At 43.0% G+C, this 7,745-nt stretch overlaps 1 pseudogene; it reads left to right on the top strand.

The window, feature by feature from the left end:
- The first annotated feature begins 1,780 nt into the window (after positions 1-1,780).
- Positions 1,781-2,616, top strand: LOC111724440 (annotated as a pseudogene).
- Positions 2,617-7,745: the final 5,129 nt, after the last annotated feature.

Here is a 7,745-nt window from a genome sequence, read left to right on the forward strand (position 1 = left end):
AAAAAAAAAAAAAAAAAAAGAATTAAACAAGGAGTGGTAGTGGTTGTCTGTTTGAGAGGTTGAGACAAGAGGGTTGCTTGAGTCTGGGAGTTCAAGGCCTGAGTAACATAGTGAGATCCTAAAAAAAAAAAAAAAAAAAAAACATGACTGGGCACCAGTAGTTCAGTGGTTAGGGTGTTGGCCACATGCTTCAGGGGTAGTGGGTTCAAACTTGGCCCAGGCCTGCCAAACAAACAAACAACAACAACAAAAAATAGCCAGGCATTGTGGTTGCTCCTGTAGTTCCAACTATGAGGGAGGCTGAGGCAAGAGAATCACTTGAGCCCAAGAGTTGGAGGTTGCTGTGAGCTACGATGTTACAGTGTAAACTCTACCAAGGATGACGAAGTGAGACTGTCTCAGAAAAACCCCCAACAAACCACAAATTACATACATATTTCTTAAACTATGATTATTAGTAATATAAGCAATATGTATTTATAACAAGGAAATTAAGATTTTTTTCCCCATTTCCTCTAGGGCTGTGCCAGAACACAGTATATTGCTTTAACGGGTTTAATGTACTCAAGCAATATAAAATCTTTTTTTTTTTTTTTTTTGAGACAGGAGCCTCAAGCTGTCCCCCTGGGCAGAGTGCTGTGGCATCTCAGCTCACAGCAACCTCCAACTCCTGGGCTCAAGCGAGCCCCAACTCCGGGCTGGGGATTCGAACCCGCTACCTTGGGTGTATGTGGCTGGCGCCTTAGCCACTTGAGCCACAGGCGCCGAGCTGCAATATAAAATCTTAACAGGCTTCCTTCCTGACCCTGCCTCTCACTTCTACATTCAATCTGTCATATTTTAATTACTTGGTATTTTAGTTCCATTTTGCCATTAATTTATTTTTACTTTGTTTTTCAAGAATTATTTAAATGAAACTGTATGTTTCAGTAGTTTGTTTGCTCATTCCTGTTCTTTATTCCCACTTTTCCCCTCTTGGATTCATTCTTTTGCTGTAGTACATCCTTTTCCAAATAGGCAACTAATGGTAGACTTCAGGTTATCACATGTCCAAAAATATGTCTATTTTGCCTTCTCTTCTGACTGCTGGTTTAGATTGAATATAGTATTCCAGTGTTCAAATAACTTCCCTCCAGAATTTTGACAATATCGCTGTTTTTATCTTCTAGTATCCAGTGTTGCTTAGGAGAAATCTGTCAATCTGATTCTCGTTCCTTCGTAAGAGCTGTTTTTCCTTCCTGAAAGATTTTTGTGATTTTTTTTTTCTCTGCAGTTCTGAAATTTTCTAGGAAGTGCCTTTTTCTTTAAGTTTATTGGTTTTGGTTTTACTCTTTAAAGGACGTTGAAAGTACTAGTTTATGGCCAGGCAAGGTGGCTCATGCCTATAATCCCAGCACTCTGGGTAGCCAAGGTGAGTGGATTGCCTGAGCTCAGCAGTTCAAGACCAGCCTGAGCTAGAGTGAGACTTTACCTCTAAAAATAGCCAGGAGAGGGCAGTGCCTGTGGCTCAGTGAGTAGGGCACTGGCCCCGTATACCGAGAGTGGTGGGTTCGGATCCATCCCTGGTCAAACTGCAGCAAAAAATAGCTAGGCATTGTGGCGGGTGCCTATAAGTCCCAGCTACTCAGGAAGGCTGAGGCCAGAGAATCACCTAAGCCTAAGAGCTGGAGGTTGCTGTGAGCTGTGACACTACGGCATTCTACCGAGGGCCACAGAGTGAGACTCTGTGTCTAAAAAAAATTAAAAAAAAATAGCCAGGAGATCCTGGATCAGCAGAGCCATGGTGGGTCATGTCCTTTACTCCTGTGCCTGCCACCTGCCTGCGGCCTTCACGCCACTGCCCCAATCCCCATGCTAGCTCCTGCCCGACCACTGAGCACTGTTCTGTGCCCCATGGCACAAGCTGGACAAGGCCTGGAGCTTCATAGCCATACTCGCTGTCAAGAAGGTCCCAGGTCAGCTCGGCACCTATAGCTCAACCGGCTAAGGCGCCAGCCACGTACACCTAAGGTGGCAGGTTCGAATCCCCAGCCCGGACCCGCCAAAACAACAATGACGGCTGCAACCAAAAAATAGCTGGGCGTTGTGGTGGGCGCCTGTGGTCCCAGCTACTTGGGAGGCAGAGGCAGGAGACTCGCTTGAGCCCAGGAGTTGGAGGTTGCTGTGAGCTGTAATGCCACGGCACTCTACCCAGGGGGACAGCTTGAGGCTCTGTCTCAAAAAAAATAAAAAAAGAAGGTCCCAGGTCAAGTTACACAGTTGTGCTACCAGTACAGTGATGCTCCCCCTTTGACATTAGAGGCAATCAAGGACGATGTTCTTTATGTCATGAAACTATGACAAGATTGACCCAGAGAAGCTCTCAGTAAATTCTCATTTTATGAAAGACCTGGGCATAGACAGTTTGGACCAGTTAGAAATTATCATGGCCATAGAAGATGAATTTGGGTTTGAAATTCTTGATATATATGCAGGAAAGTTATTGTGTCCACAAGAAATTGTAGATTACATTGCAGATAAGAAGGATATATATGAATAAAAAATCAGACCCTTCATCTTAGCTGAGAGAAAACTCATGGTACTGGCGAGTGTCTGTGAGAACACATTTTGCCAGGCTCGGCACCTGTGGCTCAAGTGGCTAAGGCGCCAGCCATGTATACCCAAGGTGGTGGGTTCGAATACAGCCCGGGCCTGCCATACAACAATGATGGCTGCAACCAAAAAATAGCCAGGCATTGTGGCAGGCGCCTGTGGTCCCAGCTACTTGGGAGGCAGAGGCAAGAGAATCACTTGAGCCCAAGAGTTGGAGGTTGCTGTGAGCGATGATGCCATGGCACTCTACCCAAGAGGACAGCTTGAGGCTCTGTCTCAAAAAAAAAAAAAAAAAGAACACATTTTGCCATTATTGTTGACTTTACAGAGTAATTCTGTTGGACTTGTATTTAAATTGTGTAAGTGTTTTATCCTTTGGAAATAAATCTGTAAAATAAAAATAAATAAAAATAAAAATAACCAAGCCCCACGGCAGGGCCTGTAGTCCCAGCTACTGGGAAGACTGAGGCAAGAGAATTGAGCCCAAGTGTTTGAAGTCGCTGTGAACTAGTATGCCATAGCACTCTATGGAAGGCAACAAACTGAGACTCTGTCTCAAAAAAAAGTACTGGGGGCCGGGCGTGGTGACTCATACCTGTAATCCTAGCACTCTTGATAGGTGGAGGAGGGTAGATTGCCTGAGCTCACATACTTGAGACCAACCTGAGCCAGAGCGAGACTTCATCTCTAAAAATAGCCTGGCATTGTTGGTGGGCGCCTATAGTCCCAGCTGCTCGGGAGGCTAAAGCAAGAGAATTAATTGCTTTAGCCCAGGAGTTTGAAGTTGCTGTGAGCTGTGATGCCAGGGCACTGTACGAAGGGCAACAAAGTGAGACTCTGTCTCAGAAAAAAAAAAGAAAAAAGTGTTGGTTTATTTAAAGCCCTCTAAGTATTACTACTGTTCTTTCCCCTATTCTCTTCTCCATTCTCCCAGGCACCTGCTGTCCTGAATTTTGGAGTCTGTTATTCCCACAGATAACTTTTTACTGAGTATTTATTTATCTATAAACAATATATCATATAACTTTATATGTTTTAAAACTTTATATGTAAATAGTATAATATTGTAGGCATTCCTCTGCAACTTCCTTCCCCACCCCCAAGCACTGCTTTAAAAATACCTATAGGGCTGTGCTCACACCTGTGATCCTAGCACTATGGGAGGCCAAGGTGGATGGATTGCTTGAGCTCAGGGATTCGAGATGAGCCTGAGGTAGAGCAAAACTCTGTCTTTAACAATAACTGTATGTTGTGGTGGGTGTCTATAGTCCCAGCTACTTGGGAGGCTGAGGTAAGAGAATCACTTGAGTCTAAGAATTGGAGGTTGCTGTGAGCTATGATGCCATGGCACTCTGCTGAGGACGACAAAGTGAGACTTTTTCTCAAAAAAAAAAAAAAATCACAAAATAAAAATACATGTATATCCATTTTGACAAATATTATTTTGTTTCTTAACTGCTATATAAAATTCCATTATTTGCCATTTTGCTTTTTGCTGTGTCAGTGGTCTGTGGTCAACTGCCATCTGAAAATTTTACACGGAAAATTCCAGAAGTAATTCATAAGTTTTTTGGGTTTTTTTATTTGTTTGTTTTTTGAGACAGAGTCTTATTATGTCCCCTTCGATAGAGTGCTGTGGCGTTACAGCTCACAGCAACCTCCAACTCTTGGGCTTAAGCAATTCTCTTGCCTCAGCCTCCCAAGTAGCTGGGACTACAGGCGCCCAGCACAACACCTGGCTATTTTTGGGTTGTAGTTGTCGTTGTTTGATAGGCCTGGGCTGGGTTTGAACCCACCAGCTCCAGTGTATGTGGCCGGTACCCTAGCTGCTAAGCTACAGGCGCCAAGCCAACAATTGATGAGTTTTAAAGGGTTTGCTATTCAGACTAGGTGTTTTTTTTTTTTTTTTTTTTGAGACAGAGCCTCAAGCTGTCCCCCTGGGTAGAGTGCTATGGCTTCACTGCTCATAGCAACCTCCAACTCCTAGGCTCAAGCGAGGTTCCTGCCTCAGCCTCCCAAGTAGCTGGGACCACAGGTACCCACCACAACGCCCAGCTATTTTCTGGTTGCAGTCATTATTGTTGTTTGGCGGGTCCAGGCTGGATTCAAACCCGCCACCTTAGGTGTATATGGCTGGCACCTTAGCCACTTGAGCCACAGGTGCTGAGCCTATTCAGACTAGTTTAAGGACATCTGGCTTCATCCTTCTCTTTCTTGCGGAGAACATGAGTCAGTCCTGTGTCCAGTGTATCTTCAGTGGCTATGCTACTGGCTTCTTAGTCACTTGGTAGCTTTATCAATTCTTAGATTGCCTATTGCAATACCTAGTGCTTGTGTTCAAGTGACCTTATTTTACTTTATAATACTCCCAGAGAGTAAGAGGAGTGATACTAGCAATTTGGATATGCTAAAGAATAGTCATAAAGTGCTTCCTTTGAGTGAAAAGGTGAAAGTTCTCAACTACATTTAGAAGGGAAAAAAAATCGGATGCTGAGATTGCTAGTAATGTCTACAGTAAAAATGAGGCCCCATTTTGGGAGACCAGGATGAGAGGATCACTTGAGACCAGGAGTTTGAGATCAGCCTGGATAACATAATAAGACTCCTTCTCTGAAAAAAATTTTAAAAATTTAGCTGAGTGTCTCATGCTTGTAACCTCTAAGAGGCTGAGAGGCCAAGGTGGGCAGATTACTTGAGCTCAAGAGTTGGAGACCAGTCTGAGCAAGTTCATCTATTAAAAATCGAAAAGTTAGCTGCTGTTATGGTATATGCCTGATTGCATTACAACCTACCCAGGGCAACAGAGCAAGACTCTGTCTCACCCACCCCCACAAATCCCCAAAACAGCCAGGTTGTGGTGCACACTTGTAGTCGTACCTACTCAGGAGGCTTAGGCGGGAGGATGGCTTGAGGCCAGGAATTCGAGGATGCATTGAGCTATTATTGTACTACTGCCATTACTGTATTCCAGCTTGCGCCTTAGAGTAAAACGCTGTCTGCAATTTAAACAAGAATGAATCTTCTATCTGTGAACTTGTGAAGAAGGAAAAAGGAATTCATATGTGATATATGCCTCAGTGCTGTCTGGGGTTTCAGGCATCTACTGAGGGTCTTGGGACATATCCCCTGCAGATGAAGGGGACTACTGTACTGTAATTTATGCTACTTTTTAATTGGTAGACTTTTAAATTTGTTTGTGTCCTGTTACAAGTAGTGTGGTAGTGAACATTCTAGCACCTTTGGCTAGAGGTGGAATTTCTGGATTGAAAGGTACATAGGTCTTTTTTTCCCCTTGGTATAGCCTGATTGCTGTTTGGAGAGATTTTATCAATTTAACCAATTCTAGCACTGTGTTACTAAAAATGTTTCCATTTTTCCAGATAATCAACACTTGGGATTGTCAGACTTTTAAGCTTTTGTAATGGTGGTTGCACGTTAGTTTTTCACTGTGTTGTATTTCTTTGTGTTTTTAGCAGTTCACTTTTCCCTTTTTGTGGATTGCCTTTTTATAGCATCTCTTGACATAAACCTTAAAATTTAGTAGAGTATAATTGTCAATCTTTTTTTAATGTTTACGCTTTTTATTCCTTGTTTAAAAAATCCTTATCTTTATAATTCTGAGGACGTAAGATATTGATCCATATTTTCTTATGAAAGTTCTGTTTTTCCAGTCGTGGTCTTAAACCTCTTGGAATTTATTTTTGTGAATTGTATGAGGTATTTTTCCTTACTAATTGGTCGTTCCAGCTCTCATGTGTCAATTTCCACATATATGCAGGTCAGTTTGTAGGCTGTATTTGTTACATTGATGTCTCTTTTTACCTGGTTTTAGTTACTATTTAAGTCTTGCTATCTGATAAGCCAAATCTCTGTTTCCCCCTCAAATACTGTTGCTTATTTTCAGCTCTTTATATTATTGCCATTTGAATTTTAGAATCAGCAGATCAAATTTCACAAAAGTCTTTGGTAGGGTTTTATTCTGGAACTGGTGTTCTGTTGTACAATTTTTTGTACCAGTTGGTGTACTGGGTTAGAGTTAGAACCGCTTGGAATTTCACTCTAACGGTCTGTAGCTAGCTTCCAATTCCACAGGTTTAAGGGCGTGGTTACCAACAAGATTGCTGCCATTTTATTATTTATTTATTTGTTGCAGTTTGGCCAGGGGCGGGTTTGAACCCGTCACCTTTGGTGTATGGGGCTGGTGTCCTACCCACTGAGCCACAGGCACCGCCTTTTGTTTTGTTTTGTTTTTTTAAAAGATAGTGTCTCACTTTCTCGCCCTCGGTACAGTGCCGTGGCATCACAGCTCTAGCAACGTCCGACTTCTGGGCTTAAGCCATTCTCTTGACTCAGTGTCCCATATAGCTGGTACTACAGGTGCCTGCCACAATGCCCGACTATTTTTTAGTTGTAGTTGTCATTGTTGTTTGGCAGGCTCAGGCTGGATTCGAACCCACCAGCTCTAGTGTATGTGGTTGGCGTCTTAGCCACTTGAGCTATAGGCGCCACCAGCTGCCATTTTATACAACAGCTGCAGGTAGGGTCCCCAAGCCCACTTGCACTTCTGACCAACAGGCTACATGTCTAGAGTGACTCACAGAACTCAGGAAAGTAATATGTAATTATGGCTTCATTATAAAAGATATGACTTAGGACCAGCCAAATGAAAAGATAAATATGGCAAGGACTAGAAGGGTTCCGGACACAGAGCTTTCCATGCCTTCTCCCTGTGGAATTAGGAAGTGTAACTGTCTTAGTATATCAATATATTCACCCATCAGGAGATTCTACTGTGGTTCAGTGTTTACAGAGTTTTTCCCCTGTGCTTGAACTCAATTTCTAGCTTCTTTTCTTTCCACAGAGGTTGGACTGATACTGCACGGCTCAGAATGAAAACTGATCCAAAGTCTCAACTATCTAATCTCTCGATGGGTCTTTCTGGAATGGTTAGGCCCTCTCCTGATAAATCCTAGTTGGTCATAATATTTATGGAATCTCTTATGCATTACTCTGCTGCATTCATTTTGTTAGGATTTTGGTGAAGATTGTTGTGTTCGGCTTAGCACCTATGGCTCAAGTGGCTAAGGTGCCAGCCACATACACCTAAGGTGGCGGGTTTGAATCCCCAGCCCGGGCCTGCCAAACAACAATGA

The sequence above is a fragment of the Otolemur garnettii genome, unplaced genomic scaffold (genome assembly GCF_000181295.1).
Source record: "Otolemur garnettii isolate 467f Iridium unplaced genomic scaffold, OtoGar3 scaffold00001, whole genome shotgun sequence".
NCBI lineage: Eukaryota > Metazoa > Chordata > Mammalia > Primates > Galagidae > Otolemur > Otolemur garnettii.